This window comes from Gordionus sp. m RMFG-2023, chromosome 2 (genome assembly GCF_954871325.1).
Source record: "Gordionus sp. m RMFG-2023 chromosome 2, tfGorSpeb1-WG-v2, whole genome shotgun sequence".
Taxonomy (NCBI): Eukaryota; Metazoa; Nematomorpha; class Gordioida; order Chordodea; family Parachordodidae; genus Gordionus; species Gordionus sp. m RMFG-2023.
Window position 1 is genome coordinate 58,447,814 of NC_088776.1, and position 19,611 is coordinate 58,467,424.

Below are 19,611 nucleotides of genomic sequence, written 5' to 3' on the forward strand. Positions count from 1 at the left end.
TTATATTTCATATGATATATATATTTTTATGTATATAAATTAGAATATAAATAATCAAAAGGTTAAGTTATAACGAAAAACAAAACTAAAAATAAAAGTATATAATTTGTTCAATTTGAATAAGTTAAATATATCAGAATATAAAAGTAAAGAGTATTTAATGAATGCGTGTTATATAAAATTTAAATTACTATTTAATAACCAAATATATAATATTTTAATTTATCAATTCCTATTATATAACATTCCATATCTTCTAAAAAGCCTTTCCATAATTTCATCTAATCTGTCATATAAAGCTTGTCATTCAAAAAATGGTTGTTCGTTTTGATTGTTCAAGTCGTTGCATAATCATCCAAATCGTTTAGTGTGTTTGTAAGTCTGTTTTTTCAAATCTTTGAGTTTGCACCTTGGTTTGTTTAAATTGTAAGCTTTATACCCTTATCGCAAGTTGTGCTCATAAATCGTGATTTTGTCATGTAGCTTGCTTGTAGTACTCATGCTTTATTATTTTCAATTTTCAAAATTGTTATCATCACTAAGTCAAATAATTAGGAATAATAATTGATCAAATTGGATATCAGAATAAGTGAATAATAATAATATATGGATTTGGAATAATATATTAATTTGGAATAATATATGAATTTGAAATATATAGAATATGGAATATATAGAATATTAAATAGAATAATCGAATATTTTTTTTCTGCGCTTTAGTGTTAAATAATTTTATTTAAATATTAATATTTTTAATCCATGAAGTTAAAATATTATGCACATTTTCCTCTATTTAGAAAAAATTTGGAATTTAACACCCTTGTTTTTTAATTTAAATGTTTTAAAATAATTCTTCATAAGATTACTTTTAGTATAAAATAATTTCTTAAGCCTAAAATTGACAGATAATGAAATCATCTTTAAATATTTTTCTAAAATCAAGATGTGAATGCTTTAAGTTTCAAAAATCTTTTATGACACATAGTATTACTTAAAAGAGTTTTTTTAATTTTATAATTTTCTTTAACTTCTTTAATCACAAATATTTCTTTAAATTTTATCATATGATTTATATCTTTTAATTTATATGTTTCAATTACATTTTGTTATAGACTTGAAATTATAGTTTTATTTTCCTTTTTAACATTGGCAAGCTTAATTTCTTCACTAATAAGTTCTTCAGGTTATCCTAAATATTTTAGTAATGAATCTCATATTATCTATTATTTTCATACGATAAATGTCCATTTTTTTAACATTTATATTATTAAAAAAATTTTTTTAAAATTGATTATCTCTCCATGCAAAAAAAATTTCTGAATTACTATGAGGAATGAATAAGCCCATTTTTTCTAGATCAATTGGTTCTTTATCATTTATTCCATAATTTTATTACAAGTTTAATTTTTATAGTAGAAATTTTTATTATCATATTTTTTATTATGAATGTGTTTATCATAATTTTTATTACGATTTTCCTTAGAATTTTTATTAGTGTTCATAATCATAATTTTTATTGCGAATATTTTTCTTAACAAAGGATTTATAGTTAAGACCTCTAAAGTTGTTAGTGTTATAATTACTATTTTCTTAATATCTAAAATTATTATTATTATTATTATTGTAATTTCTTTTCTATTACAATTATTATCATATCTTTTAACATAATTTTGTCTAAAGTTGTTTTTAAAATACTCATAAGATTTATAATCATTATAATTACTTTTGTTATAATTATGATTTCTTATTTATTATATACATTAAAATCTATTTATATAAAACTATATCACAATTTTAAAATAATACATTGAACTTAAAAGTAAAACATATATTAGTAATTTAAAAATATATATTAAAAATATCATGTAAACTATTTGTAAATTAAAATCTATATAAAAAACTGTATAATAAAAAAATATAATAATAATTAGTATAGTAAATTGTATGTTTGGTGGGGGGAGGTCAAGAAAGAGCCGTGGATGGCAATGCAGTTAGATCTGCATATATCAATAGATACGCGCTGTCTGAAATAGAAGCCTCTGTGGGTCACCAGTGTTGGCGCGGATTTTTTTATCAAGAGATTTGAAGAAGGTTAGGGCATGATTGCCAAAAAAACCGGTTGTGTCGGATACTATTATATGAGATTGCAATTAGTTAGGGAAGTGTATTTATTAATTTTAGAATTTTCAGCTCGCACGAATGAGTTGTTGTTAAAGGAGGGAACAAATCGATCGATGCAAGTATAATCCCATGCTAATGGAGTTACATTACTCCATGGAATTAATATCAGCTCATCTGGCCGTATATTATTCTCGGTTGTGAGGCCACAGGGTTCAAGTATTGCTGGAATTTGAGCTGAGCGTATAACACGAAGAATGGTGCCGTTAACTGTACTGTGTCGAGAATGACTACCTTTAGAGATTTGACAATGAAGAGGATGATGTCCAAAACAATCAACAAGTTGGGAACAATGTACATGTGGAGTTGGTATTTTACAACAAAGACGGATACCTATTGCTATGCGTAATTCTTCGTTTGTTAAGAGAAGTCCTAAGTTTGAGCTGGGCAAACTTCTAACCATTCATAGCCCGATAGGGAAGGCAAAAGTTGTGAGACTTGCAGTTATGGGAGAGAGAGATGATCAACTGTTAAGGATTCATCAACTGTAATGGGATATAATAAATGTTGACGGGGATCCCTTAGAAGCAGCACTCGATATTAGATATTCAACAGAGTGGCGTATTAAAGGAAGATCCCAGTCATGTTGCTTTCGTGATATGGGGATGGAGCGGAGAGAGAATTCTCTTTCCAGATTGTTAGTATTATAATAACCTATATCATTATATTATAACTTTTTTAAAAATTTTGTCAATATGATTTTTATAATGATCATGGATTTGAATTAAAAATGGTCTATTTTTTTAATATTTTTTAATTATACCTAAGAATTCCCACATTTGGTCATTATTCCAGAAATCAATAATACGAAAAATATCAATAGGTAGTTCCTTAGGAAATTCAACTGTTAATTCATTATTAAGTACATATTTTCTAAGGCTTTTTATGTAATCAAATATTTGATTTACGTTTAAGTTATTTTATACCATAAGTTATGACTTTACCTTTAAATAGAATTTTAATATATAATAACTTTTGAATATTTTGTAAATCATCATTGGCTTCACTATATAGAATTCATAGCCTATGGTCCAACTTCCATATTAGTTCTTGGTCCTCACATAGTTACATATAGGCTATTGGTCATCACATAGTTACATATTGGTTATTGGTCATCACATTAGGTTGCATATCTAAATTTTGTTTAATAAATGGAGTAGAATTATTTTAAAATCATATCAATGTTATCTATCTTGACCATATGTTTTATTCCCAGGTAAAGAAGACCTGAAGAAATTTTTTCTCAAAATATGATTTTTCAGTTCACCCGGAACCGGGGCATCATGAAAAGGCCTGTGGAACACTTGATTATAAAATAAAAAATGTTCTCTTTATTTATATTTCATATGGTGTATATATATTTTTTATGTATATAAATTAGAATATATATAATCAAAAGATTAAGTTATAAAACGAAAAGCAAAACTAATAATAAAAGTAAAATTTGTACAATTTGAATAAGTATAGATAATTTAATGAATGCGTGTTATTTAAAATTTATATATATTACTATTTAGTAACCAAATATATAATATTTTAATTTATTAATTCCTATTATATAACAAATTCATATATATTTTTTGATAAAATAATGATATTATATGAGGATAGGTTTGAGGACCTTTTCTAGATTTTGCAAAATAAAATTTCCAACATAAATATAATATTTTACGTTTTATCCTTTTAAAATTTTAGCTAAGAAGAAGTGAAGGTATCAATTATAATTATTTTGTAACTTTTTATTCATAGTTGCTAATAGAATGTTTCTAAATGTATTTTCAATGTATAATAATATAGAAATAGAAATATTTATTATTAAAAATCAAATTTGTTTTATTTATAAAAATTTACTCGCCTAAATATAAAACATTAGATCCATAATAATTAATTGATAAAATATAAATAAATCAAATTTTGTATATAATTAGTCGTACATCATTATGAGCAAATAAATATAATATAGGTAGATTAATTCTAACAATAATGAAGTATAATAATTAAATAAAGAAAAATTGGCACCGTGTAATTTTAATAATTTATTTTCTTTAGAACTTTTTAGTATTTTATATTAAAGTTTAACAATTTTATAATTATGAAGATTAAACGAAGATTGGTTTTTGAAGACCTTTTCTAGATTTTGAAATTGAAATTTCCAAAATATATATATAGTTAAATTTAATACTTTCAATAGTTCAGGATAAGAAGGATGAATATTAAAATTACTTTGTAAATTTTTATTTATTGTTGCTATTTTTCGAAAAATATTTACAATGTTTATATAGAAACAAAATAATTAAATTTATTAAAAATTAAAATTTGTTTTATTTTATAGAATTCAAATAGCCAAAAATAAAATATTAGATCCATCAAAGTTAATTGATTAAAAAAATAAATAAACAAAATTTTCTAAATACTTAGGTGTATTTCTTCTTGGGGAACTTTAGACAGATAGGAATCTATTCTTATGAAAATGAAGATAAATACATGAAGAAAATAATTGCCATAGATATTGACCCTTACCTTTATCTTCTCTATATAAAGACTTTTTTAAAAATATAAAATATTACACTGTAACGTTCTCGTTCTTTGCTCCAAAAATAGCGTCTTACCGAAATTCTCAAAAATAGCGCTTATTAGCTTCCTATTTTTTATGAAGGTGTTTGACTAAAAAATATTTACAAATATATATATTTTTTTTAAAAGAATAGCTTAAAATAAAAGACAATGAAGTTGCACATCAATTCAATTACAACTTGTTATAATATTATAACTAATTTTGTTAACATATTTATGTTATTTTTGGGGTTAATTGATTTTTATGATGTTTTCAAGGATATATTATATATTTTTTTATATATTTAAAGAAAATCATTACTATTTTCCCGGAATTAATTTTTATAAAATTATGAATTATTTTTGTTTTTGATCATTATGGATATATATTAGAATCAAAAAAATAAAATTGATTTGAAAAACTCATCCTCAGTTATTCTTGATTGCAATATAAATCCTTATACTCGCGTTAAAAGTCTTGACCAGTATTAAGTCGTCAAGGCAGTTAGTTTTATTTTTAATTTTATTTTGAAATGTAATTTTGTATATGACCGTTTTAACTCTTATATATTATTTATCATTTTTAAGAAAAATATTTTAAATAAATTTTAATTTAAATTTTTATAATTTTGTTTGTTCTTTAAAATCGTAAATATAAAAGTTATTATATAAAAATTGAAATATAAATTTATATAAATGTCAATTAGAAAAAAACCACTAATGGAGAAGGAAATTTTTATATTGGAAGTAGAAAAAATGTTTAATTGATTTTAGTGTACAATGTTTTCAATGATATATTTTATTTATTTTTATGTATGAAAGAGAAGAAAATGAATTATTAATATTTTCGCGGAAAATATATATTTTTTTTGTTTTTGATGATTTTGGATATATAGAGAATCGAAAAAATAAACTTGATTTGAAAAACCAACCCCCAGTTATTCATGATTACAATATAAATCATTATTATTCTTGTACAATTTAAATCTTCATCGTGTTAAAAATCGTGTTTCACCTGTATTAAGATCTAAGTCCTAATTTAATTTTTACAAAGATTTTAATATTGGTGCCGTGTTAAATACAATTAAAAAATAGTAAAATTATAATAACTTCAAAAATTTATTGCAAATTTTTTTCTAAACATCTTTGAAATATATTTTAGGTAAGATTAAATTAATAAAATTTAAGGAATATATTGATGCTAACAGATAGCATATACTTTCGTCATAAGTAAAACCAAAATGTGAAAAATCAAAATATATCATATTATCATACGAAATTCTAAATTTATATGTCCTTTTAGGTATATAATAAATTTAGCCAAGTACATTGGCCTTTATGGCTTTTGTACGGATGCTTTATTGATAAATCGAATTTTTGGGATGAAAGTATATATGTTAGCGGCAATGTGAAATATTCGGCAATGTGAGGTAGAGGTAGGCAGGGTGATTTTGTTACCATGCAATGTATTCTATTTTACAAATTAATAAATTTATTATTTATTGGAGATTAATTTATTATTATTTATTATAATTATTATAAATTTTTTTAAATATATTTTTTGATAAATATATTTTTTTAAAATATATATTTTGATTGATATTTTTTTATGTTTTTTTATACATGTTTTTTTTAAATAAACGTTTTTTTTATATATATATTTTTTGTTAATATATTTTTTAATTGATATTTTTTGATTGATATTATCTTTAAATATATATTTTTTTAATATATTTTTTTTAAATATTTTATTTGTTATACTATTTACGTAAATTTTTTCTTGATATATATTTTGATCCTAATTTTTTTTTTATTTTTAGTGTTATATGATTTTTTTATAAATTTTTTTAAATATATTTTTTTTGATTATTTTAATATATATTTTTAAAATTTGCGTAATTTTATCTATTATATATTTTTGATAGATAATTTTTTGAGTAAAAGTGACAAATGTCATAATCGTTATTTTTAAACTTTTTTATGACAATTGTCACTTTTCTATAATACACCTTTATTGAAATTTTAATTTAACATGTTTACAAAACATATTTTTACCTATTTACTTTAAAAAAACTCAAAAAAGTTCAAAAATAACGAATATGACACTTGTCACTTTTACCTAAAAAAATAGCTATCAAAAGATATATATTAGTTAATATTACGTAAAATATAAATATATAAAAATCATTTTAAATTAAAAAATATTAATCAAAAAAAATATATTTAAAAAATTTATTAAAAAAACATATAATACAAAAAATAAAAAAATTAGCGAAAAAGATATATCAAGAAAAAAATATATATTAAAAAAAATATATAAAAAAAATATATAAAAAAAATATCAAACAAAAAAATATATTTAAATAATCTTAAAAAATTATATAACACAAATAATAAAAAATATAAAAAAAAATATCAAAAAATATATTTAAAAAATTTATTTAAAAAAATCATTTAACACAAAAAATAAAAAATATGGCAATTTGCACATGGCCTGGCTATTTCAGCAATGTATAATTTGCCGAAATAACAAAATAACCCTGCCTACCACTACCTCACATTGCCGAATATTTCACATTGCCGAATATTTCACATTGCCGAATATTTCACATTGCCGCTAACATATATAAACAGTCAAAATAGTGGATATAATATAATAGTAAAATATCTTTAAAGAAAACATAAAGAAAACAACAATGGAGTCGTTATTTAATTACGTACGCGGTATTTATATATAATAATAATGCGGGGATAATTCGTTCTTAGCGATGGTTGTTTTCATAATTTCGATTTATTCAGAGTAGGTCCACAGAATCGACAGATCTCCTTTAGGTTACATGTTGTTGTGGACAGTTGTGAGAGTTCTGATATAAGTGACGGGGTATCCACGGTCTCGGTCTCGAAGAGCGATGAGTGTTCTTCCACTTGTCTGATGGCTTCATTGACTGTTCTTTCATCGATGGTATGCCTGATAAATAGTTCTATTTATCCCCGGTCGCCGATCCATTGCCTTGATGGTTCGTCGGCGGCCTTCTCGTCTGTACGTGTCCACTGGATGTTCTCCGAACCGCGGAGAACGTTGGGAGCCCTAATTTGACAGGAATCTGTGTTACGACTATCTCTATTGCTGGGGATTTAGATTCCCCTCTTCTGAAAACATTGTAGGCAACTGTTGAATCGGTAAAAATCATTCGAGGAATGCTATATCGATCCATAGCCAATATTGTTCCCACACCTACTGCTAAGATCTCCCTGGCGTTAATGTGGGTTGTGGGTTATTACATGCATAGAGATGTTGAATAATAACGCCGCTTCCTGAAAAGTTACTGACATATTATCGAAACCCCAAAATGAAATTCCAATGAAGCTGTCGGAGGCGTCTACGTAAACTGGAACTGACATGGTATCGAAGCTTAAAGGATGTTCGAGAGCATTGATGATGATATTGGCTTTTTTGAAAGCTAGGTAGGTATCTACAACAGGATAATGTTGATCCATGCAAGTTGTATAGTACGGCTAAAAGAGCCGAGACATTCCTGCGATAGTATATGCGAAATGGTTGACGATTAAATGACGTCTAAAGATCTCGAGGCATCTTGCAAGTATTTCTTAGTGTTACGACCTTGATTGTTTTGGCTCCTAAATCGATAGAGACTCCTAGATAGGTGATCTTGGATGTTGGATCCAATACTGATTTGTTTGTGGCTATCATAAGACTCCATCCTTCGATAGTACTTCTGAGTGACCTGGTTGACTATTTAACGTCAAATTCGTTATCGCCGTAGATTAGAATGCCATCTAGATAAACGTTATATGAGGCTTTTCTAACCGTTTTAGCACATGTATCGAGGATTATAAAGACATTAAAGGTTGAAAAATGCTCCCATGGGGAGGACTTTATGTCTGTATTTGGTTTCCATAAATCTAACACCGAAGAATCTTCTCACTTGTATTGCCAAGGGGATGGAGAAGAAGGCGGATTAATTTTAAATGCGAATTTGGCTTTTTCCAGATTGGCTGACATCAGTGGGATTGATTTAGGACGAAAAGGATAGTGAAGGAAGTTTTTGAAAACTTCGTAGAAATCACTGATGACACGAGGTGTTCCGTCTAATAAAGTGATAATGTACATGGGCGAATCTGATCTCCTTCATTAACTCCAGCGGCCAAGAGTTGCTGGATTATTGGGAGAAAACTTTCGTCGGGTTCTCTGGAATAAAATGGCGGAAGTATCTTCCTTCATTGGCAGGAATACGGAGATGTTCTAATCTGGGCCTGAACCCTCTCCCTGCAACTGCCTTCGTGAAGGTGGACATAAGAGGACCTATTGCGAGCTTGGCCTCGTATGTTCAGTGTAAGTCCTCTTTCGAAGCCTGAATCTGCTGGGATGACCCAGACCCGAGTACTGACGATTCCTTGTAGGATGTCGTTGATAGCCGGGATAACCACGGATCCGCGCACCTAAATCTTCTTCCTCCAGAGAGCACGTTTTCTATAGATTAAACTTCCACTACCGCGCTGGAGCGATGCTGTAAATTGATTGTCAATTCTCCATTCCTGAATACCAGAGTCTTCTGACAAAAGCGACACCACATCCGATGAAGTCTCTGGTTGACGACTGGCGTCGACGATACTAGGGGGCGGAGGCGGTTGATCGCGGCTTCTTTATGAAGCCCCGTATACTCATCGTCTTCTGGCGAGAAGAGTTGGCGCCTTAATTCCTTGAGATATTTGTTAATTATTTAAGCCAGTCAGGGAATTGACTATTCTGCCCTTCCGATTCCGTGGTCCATGCGCCGGGATTTGGATGTCTCCTTGGTCCAAATTTGTCATATGTGGGCCTAAAGAAGGCCTTTGGGTATTGGTAAAAGAAGAAGGAGGAGAAATATTAGGATTAGGTAAGGAGGGAGAAATAGTAGAGGACGGGGCGAAGAGTAACGGTTTTACTTTCTCTTCTTACCCCGGGTAGAGGTCGTCTCCTTCTTGGTATCACGCCATACTTTATCACTCAATTTGATAATGTGAAACTTTATCATGCGACAGTTGTACAAGCCTTTATCAGGATATATTTAAAACTTAATTTAATATATTTGAAAAATTAAATTTTGATAATATCTGATTTTTTTTACCTTTCCAAATTTCGATATTTAAAAAAATTTTATTAATTTTTTTTGCATTTTTTTTATTGAAAAAAATCTAATGATTCAACAATTTTTTTAAACTTAATTATCATCTTAACTGGAGATATAAGTAATAAGAATTATTTTAATTAATACATTTTATTGGTAAGTATAACTATAAATCAATATATCACGAGTATATAATTATTTATAAAATATTTAATTGAATGAATTATGGGCAATAGCTTTTAAAAATTGTTAAAGAATCCGATAGTTCATAGTTCTAAACACATCTAAAAGTTTTTTATATCTTCATCTTTCTTTGAGAGGGGCGATGTTGTCCTCAAAAATTTATATATTTTTTTACTGGGATTTCTACGTCCTTGGATATTTCTCAGAGTAAGAAATATTAACTATTATATTCAATAAATTAGCGTAAATAAGTTGATAAGAGTTTTCGACCACGTAGGTATAAGAACAAAAAATTCTAAAGATTTCGAAAACCCAGAAGTTATCTTTAAATATTAGTAAAATTTTTAATTTATTTATTTTTTATAGAATGTTGGATGTTGGATGTAATATTTTAAAAGATAAAGTAGTCTTATACTCGAAGAATTCTCCCTAATAAGCGAATATAAGTCATTTTAATCGATCTAAGATTTTTGTGAATCGCTGAGTTTTAAAGAAATATTGATTTTGCTTACTACACAGAAAATTTCAAACGATAATTGAACAAACTTTGCCCAGAATTTTGTTGGATAGATTGCACTGGTTATTATTACGTATGATTATTAATAATCCAATAATAATTTTTAAGAATCAAACAGTTCGTGGGGAATAAATAATTTTGAATTCAAAATAAAGTAACATATTCTGCCTTAAAACCAGCCCTTTAACATATTATATTTAGATAAATAATAAATAATTTTCTAAAATAAAAATAACATGACTCATCTGAGAGTTACAATTCAAAGTTAATCAAAGTCAAACAAGCGCGCCAATGTTATCAAACCATATTATTGCGCCTAATAAAAATATAATAAAGATAAAAAAATACATCTACAACAAAATAGAAATTAAAAAAATGTCAATCATGACATCTCTCCCGTAAAAAGAACCGAACTGCCCCTGCTGTTGACTGCCGCATTAATCCCATACGTTTCAGTGGACCACTTGATCTTCTTTTGTTCCACAATATTTATATTCCCTATTTTAAGAAATTTAATAATTATATTGCATCTTAAAAATAAGTCCTCATTTTAAAAAAAACTCGAATTAATCAAGGGTACCCAGAAAAATTCATATAATTAATATTATTTTTTTTTCAATACTTATTACAATAACAATTTCTACTTTTCATGTAAAAACTTTGATTACAAAACTCAAATATACAGCGATTCTCTTCCCAATCTCAACCCCTATCTCTCATATATCACTATCTTATTCATCTCACACATTTCCCTCAAATTGATAAAAAAAATTTTCAAAAAACACAAAACTTTAATATAAAATAGATAAATATACACTTCCTTTTTTTTCAAAAATCTGATCCACATTCTTATTTATTTACTGACCTTTATTTCTATTCAACTTTACAAAAAAGGTATATGATCTAATACAATTCGTTAATGCTATATAAATATATATATCAATTAAGTTTACCTTAAATCATTTTATATATCTCTATTTTTCCTTTTTACGAAAGTTTTTTTTAAAAAAAACTCATACTACATCATGTTATCATGGCGTATAAACCCTTAAAATTTTACTCACTTACCTCCACTACATTTACAAAAAAATACTTCGTCTAGTCTTAGATTCAAGCTAAAAAAGCAAATTCCTCAAATAAAATATCATATATATAACATTTTAAACCCCAAATCACATTGCTTAGAAAAATTCCATACCTGCTGATTCTCCTCAACTAGGCCATTTGTCTAAACCGGCCCCCAAAACACATTGGGCTGTTTGTCTCAGCAGGCCTCCAAAACACATTGGGCCATTCTCTCAGAAAAAAACCCCATATCACCCGCCGGTACTTCTCAACCAGTCCCTCAAACACCATAGCCCATTCTCACAGCCACCATACTGTTAAGTTTATCAGGACAAAAGGTCGAAGTATGACCATTATGGCCACACTCAAAACATATAATATCCCTACAGTCTACTGCGCTGTGTCCTCTTACCCCACATCTATAACACAACATTTATCTATTCTTCGACCTTTTGGCAGCAAAAGACCGTGTCGATTCCCTATGACACCGATATATTCCCATTCTCCCTCCTCACTCTCTTTCCTATCCTCTCCGATTCGCAAGTCTTCATTACTTACCTACCTATGCAACATCTCCTGCACATGTTCCCACGTTACCCTTCCATATCTATCATCCTCACCGTTGTGTCTTTCAATCAACAACGTCTGCCCCCGTATTTTAATACTCCTATTTCGGACTCCCTGCCGAAATATTAACTCCAAAATCAACAATATCTATATTATACTGTACATCGATATTTAAAACCTTTCATTTAAATACAAACAATTTATTAAAATGATTAAAAAAAAATTTGCTTTATTTTATCAAATTAATAAATCTATACCAAACACAAAAAAAAATCTAACCCAAAATTTTACCTGTAAAAAATTAATATTTAATAAAAATATTTTTATTTGCAACGTTAAACAATTATGATATAATTTATAAAATCAATACCGAAATTATGCAACAATACATAAAATTATTTGGATAAGGATTATCGATAATAATATAATTTTTTTTTGTGAATGGGAAAATGGATAGATATGAGTAATGAATTAGGAATGGTTCAAATAGGCAAGATGATTGGTCGAAGAATGGTATGATCCAATATGACAATGTTTAGGAAAGATGAGCAATGGTCAGATGGATGAATATGAAAAATAATTCTATGATTGATAGAGGTGGTTAAGGAGCAAAAAAGAAAATGGACAGTTGATTCTAATATTTAGATGTTAATCTTATGGTAGATGGATATAGATCAAATGTTTAATGGATTCTATGGATTAGAAGTTCATTAGATAGGTATGAGGCTTGATATGACTGTTATGGAATAAGATGGTCAAGTTTGAAAGGTTAATTGGTATGATGTCGATGGTATGGTTCAAGAGCACATTGAATATATAGGCAAATGGGTATGATTTAAATGGGACCTGGGAAAATGGAGAGAATATATTTGTCCTAGTATGTGAACATATATTCTCATTAGATGTCATTGGAGAAAAATATTATTATTTAATGTAAAAAAAATAATAATTATTATAATAATATATATTTTTTTAGAAATATATTTTTGATTATTCATTTTTAAAGTTTTGAAATTTAAAAAGAATTAATAATTATGATAGAATTCTTTTTCTGCATATATATGAAAAAATAAAAGTTCAAAAAAGAAATTAGTTTATAAATTATATATCCTTTATACGATAATTCTGTGACGATACATAAAAAGTGTTGACCGTGACTGAGGATTCGATATACCTATTCGTTATTATAAGGTAAAAACCACATTTTTATTTTACATATTATATGTTACCTTAGGACACGACGCAATAATAACATTTTTGTTTTTAAATTTTTTTTTAGAATTTTAATTATCAAAATAGTTTGAAAAATATTTTTTTTTAGATTGTTCGAGTACACCCTGGCTTTATAATATAATATAACTTTTTGTAATAACGTAATTTTAGAGTAAAAATTCGTAATATGCGATGGTTGTGTATTTCGATAAGTATTCTGAGCCTACTTTTATTAATAAAATTTCCTTCTTTAAGTATATGGGTTATAAAATCTTGTATCAGAACATTAATGAATTGGATATAGGCCATCACTTAGTTACATTATAATAATTATATATTTAATATATATACTTTTAAAATTTTTATGTGGAAAATGTCCTTTGGTTGCGACCAAGGTATATGGTAATTGGAAAAAGGACACTCTGGTGTCGGCTAATTGTTTTAAGAGAATTTCGGACTTGGAAGTAGTTTAGATGGAATTTTAAATGAAATCAAGAACGGCAAACCAGGAATGGTTGAAACGATGAAAGATAATAACCATGATCGTTTGGAATTTGTGAAGAGGTCAGTGGTTATCCTCCATAAAAGATATAAAAAGATCTATCAGAGATTTATAGTGATGTATCTAAGTTGATAAATATGAATAATCAGGGGGACAAGAAACAATTTGGTGATAGAATTATTTCGAATGGAAAGAGTTTTCCAAAAATTGTTGCTGACATGATTTGTAATAGGTGCGGTTACAAGGGTCATTATTCTAAAACCTGTGTTGTAAAAGAACAAAATTTTAGAATGGGTTTTCCATTGCAAAAATCTAGTGGAGAAAATTTCAACGTAAGGAAGATTTCAGGCCTAGATTTAAATAAAGTTGATTCGTTGCAATCGAATTTGGATGGGTCTCGTTTATGTTTTAAATGTAAAGAGACGGGACATATAGCTATAAATTGTGCTTTACACTAACTATATGATAGCAAATGTAATCATATAGCAGTTAAAATACAGGGAAATAAAAATTTTAAGAAAGTATATTATAATAATAAAAGGAGATGGGATTCTCATAATTTTAATGGTTTTAATGAAAATGTTTGTTATCATGAAGATAAAGTTAAAACGGTTGATTATAGTTATAATCTGAATGTAAGGAAATTTAATGCTTTTAAATGGGAAAAATATCCTGGGAGCATTGTGAAATATACAAATAGAAAAAATGTTGATAGTTTTAAATGGGAAAAATATCCTCGGGATATTATTAAAAAATATACTTATATTAGTAAAAAGCCTTGAAATTCCGAGTTGAATTTAGGAGGAAATTTAAATTCTAATGAAAGGATATTTCAGAGGGAATAGATAGCGATCAGCCCCTTAAAACTTGTGAAATTTTAAGGACTGATGGAATAAATAGACCGGGTCAATGTCCTAGGGTTAAATTGAGAATTGACTGCAGGTATATTGATATGCTATTTGACACTGGTGAGAGCATTTCTATAATGTCTTGTGAAAATTTTTATAAATATTGGCCTAATGGTGTGATTATAAAGGAAAATATGTGTTTAAAACAGTTCGATGGTTCTGAAATTGAAGTTTTGGGTAAAACTCAATGAGATGTGGTTTTTAATGATACTATCATAAGTTTAGATTTATGGATAGTAGGAAAGGCCGTGGAAACTATTATGGGGTGGGATTGGATTACCACAATTGGACCCTATAATAATTATTGGAATTTATTTATTATTAATAGCGAATTGGCTATTGATAATGTTAAAAGAAAATTAATGGCGGATAGTATCCGAAATGAACTTCAGAAAAAAGGGATGTCTAAATTATTGAACGATGAAAACAGGATTGTCGTTAATAATAATTTTATGGAAACTCCCGAAAAGGTAGTGATCACGTCTGATCATACCGAAATAAGTGGTAAAATTGATAGGAATCAATTTATGAAAATTGAAATCGATGGATTAAAAAAGATCGATCTTGCTATACCTATTTTGGTAATATGGTATAACTTTTGAAGAAAAATTAGGACGTTTAAATGATTATCAAGTAGACGTTAAACTTAAAGAAGGTTTTTCACCCATCTTTTTGGCTTGCCGAAGAGTTCCTTTTGAGTGGAAAATGGAAATCGATGAAGAATTAGATCATTGGGTTAGAGATGGCATTATTATTCCTGTGGAATATAGTGAGTGGGCCACATTATTGGTACCTGTTAGAAAATCGAATGGAAAGTTAAGGCTATGTGCTGATTTCCGTGTAACTTTAAATAGATGGAAAGTGGAGGTAAAATATCCATTGCCTAGGATTAAGGAGATTTTGGCCAGTTTAAAAGGTGCCAAGTATTTTTCCAAGGTTGATTTTTCTTCTGCTTATTTGCTATTGCCTTTGAAAGAAGAAATTCATAAATTATTTACAATAACGACTCCGAAAGGATTATTTGCCTTTTGTAGGCTACTTTTTGGATTAAGTATGTCAGCGCCGATATTTCAGCGTACTATGGCATCAGTTTTCCAGGGCCTTGAAGGAGTTTATTATTATATGGATGATGTGTTGGTGACTGGTATAACACCAGAGCAACATAATGAACGTTTGGAAGAGGTTTTCAAGCGATTTCGTGATAAGGATCTGAGGGCCAGCAAAGAAAAGAGTGTTCTTGGGGTAACGGAAGTTATCTACTTAGGACATCGGATAAATGGAATGGAGGTGAAACCTTTTGAAAAAAATTTAAAAAATATAACGAATATGAATCTGCCAACCAATAAAGCGGTGTTGCAGTCATTTTTGGGTATGGTAAATTATTATCATCGTTTTGTGGAGGACTTTGCGAAAGTGGCATCTCCATTGTATGGTTTATTAAAAAAAGGTGTTCATTTTGTGTGGAAAATTGAACAGAAAAATGCTTTTGAGATTTTAAAAGAAAAAATTGGTGAGGAACCGATTTTAGTATGTATTAACAATGATTTAGAGATCATATTGGCGGTTGATGCATCCAACAAGGGGGTTGGAGGTGCATTGTTACATTTAATGGAAGGTGTGGAATGACCCATCATATTTTTTCAAGAGTTTTCAGGGAAGTGGAAACTTGATATTCGGTTATTGAACAAGAAGTCCTAGCGGTTATCTTTGGATTAACCAAATGTCGTGAATATTTGATTGGTAAAAGATTTATAATTTACATGGATCATAAGCCGTTAATTCATTTATTTAAAAAGGATAATAAAGAGTTAATGCTATTTCCCCGGTTGCAACATTGGTTGTTATTGGTGGGAAGTTTTAATGTGGAAATCAGATATCGAAGGGGCAAGGAAAATTGTTTGCCTGATATTTTATCTAGGTTAGGATCCAGTGAAGTGGATCTTGACGTTAATAAAAGTATAGTAGTGAATGAAGAAAGGACATTAATTTGTTCTTTATCACATATGTTAAAGGGTGGTCCTACGAATTGGGAGGATCTTAAAAGCAATACCTTAAGGGATAAGGAATTGGGTCGAGTAAAATTATTTTTGACGGGACAAGAACCGTAGAAAAATAGTAGTAAAGTTTATAAAAAGATTAAAAAGGAATTGTCCGTAGTGGATGATTGTTTGATGCGGGGTAATAGGGCCGTAATTCCGTTGAAATTACGGAGTAAAATTGTACGATTGTTGCATGCAGGACATCAGGGTCAAGATAAAATGAAATTTTGGGAAGTGAGTATATATGGTGGTCTGGAATGAGCAATGATATTGAAAAAACTACGAGGAGTTGTATTCCATGTAATTCGTGTGCCGCTATGCCCCGGAAGGAAATAGGCAGTTATTGGCCGAAACCAGTAAAGCCGTGGGAGCGTATTCACGTGGATTTCTTTGACTTAAAAAAGAAGTCGTATTTTTTAGCTGTTGATGCATATTCTAAGTGGATTGAGTATGAAGAGGTTCATGGATTAACCACTAAGATTGTTATCAAATTGTTACAAAGGTTATGGGCTAGATTTGGGATTCCAAAGACTATTGTGTCTGATGAAGGTCCGGTCTTTGTAAGTGAAGAGATTTTTGTAATGCGTTGGAAATTAAACACGTATTAGCTCCACCATATCATCCCAGTTCCAATGGACAGGCGGAGAGAATGGTAGCTATCGTGAAAAATTGGATTAAAAAGGCCAAACAAGAGAATAATGATGTTTGGATGGCTCATTTATATTATAATAATTCCAGAAACCGGGAGGGAATTACGCCGGTGGAGTTATTTTTAGGAAGAAGGACTAGAATGCCGTTGGATTTCTTAAAATCCAAAGATGGGGCTGATGTACCTTCGGTTGATAAGATTGAAATAAAATATCCTGTGGGGAGAATTATATGGGCCCGTTTGTTTGATAACAAAGGGAATAAATGGGAAAAAGGTCGTATAGTAGAAAACCTTGGTTCCAAATTAAATGAAATTTTGCTAATAAATGAAATTACGGTAATCAAACATAATGATCATGTACGGTTAGGATAAAGTAAGAAAGGATAAAGATAATATGGAAATGCTTATATATTAATCTTATCTTATTTTTTCCGGAATCTTAGATTTTTGTGATAATATAGCATAATATGTAAATATGGATAATGAAAATATTGATTCTTTTGGTATACTCTGATAACGATACTTGCGTAGTATTGGGGTTAAGATACTGTAATAAAGACAGAGGTAGACTTATTTGTGATTAAGTGCTAATGAAATTCATTAAAGGATGCTTAATTGAAACATTGAAAAGCCTGGAAAATAAAGGGAGTTTTATATTTCGGAGGGAGAACTCAACATCTTATAATTATACGGGATTATAATTGAGTCTCGGGGTATTTACGTAGAGTTGTTTAATTGATTGCGTAAATTGATAAGATTAGTAGAGTACAAAACAAAATTATATAAATTAATAAATTAGATGAACACGGAACATGGGGGTGTTTTGGTAATTTATGCTTTCGGTAAAATGGTAATAAAGTCCATCGGAGGAAAGTATTTTATTAATTTATTGATGATTTTATATACTAGAGTATCCTCAATTGTAGAGCGATAGGAGTATAATAATAAATAAAATGGTATAAAGAGGGAATCGTTTATGATTATGTTATATACCGAGCAGCTGTTTTTTTTTTCAAGGAAAGAAAAGAAAAAAAGTTAATAAAAGACGTAAATTTTTGTGATGGATGGTCATTGGAAAAAGAAAGTTATATTTTTTTTTGTTTTCATTGACGGTTCACTTTGATGTTGCTATGGTTATAGGAAAAAACTTCAAATTGTGGTTAACAAAAAGACTTTAAACTTTGACCTTATGGTTGAACTAAGACTGAACTTTGACCTTGTGGTTGAACCAATGGGATTCCCAAAGGTGAGAAGACAATTCTAGAAAAAAATTTCGGTCGTTTCAATTGATGCTATTGAAGGCTATCGTTATTCAGATCAAGCCAAAGATTACCTGATGACTATCGTTATTTCAAGTCAACGATTAAATGCTGACTATCGTTATTCAAATCAAGCCAACAATCGCATGACGATTATCGGTACAACTAGTAATCAAGCTCAAGAATATATAAATATGGAGTTAAAGTAGACAGCTGGATATCCGTATTTTTCCCTATGAGTATGATATAAAGAAAAAATTCTCTTATCATGACAACATAATTAGGAATATAATATTTTTCAAAATATATATTAAATATTATATTTAATGGTGAGGAATGTCGTTGACCCATAAAGGGGTGACATGTTCTAATATGTATAAAATATAATTATATAAGCCTCAAATGTCAATCAGATGGATTATAGACATCTGATTGGAGAAAAAATTATTATTATTTAATGTAAAAAAAAATAATTATTATTATAATAATATATATTTTTTTGGAATTATATTTTGATTATTCATTATTAAAGTTTTGAAATTTAAAAAGAAAAATTAATAATTATCATAATATTTTTTTGTTTTATTAAAAAACATTCTGAAATTTGAAATAAAGAAAAATTATTTTATGAATTAAAAATACATCTAAATATTCATTTATTGGACTATCAATAAATTATATATTCTTTCTACGATAATTCAAAGTTTCATGAATAGAATTAATTTTATTTGAAATATATAATATTAAAATTATTTAATATCATATATAAAGTTAGTTTTTTAAAATAAAGGTCTGGGCAGTTATTAAAAAATATTTTTATGATATTTTGGTCTCAAAATCGTTATATAGA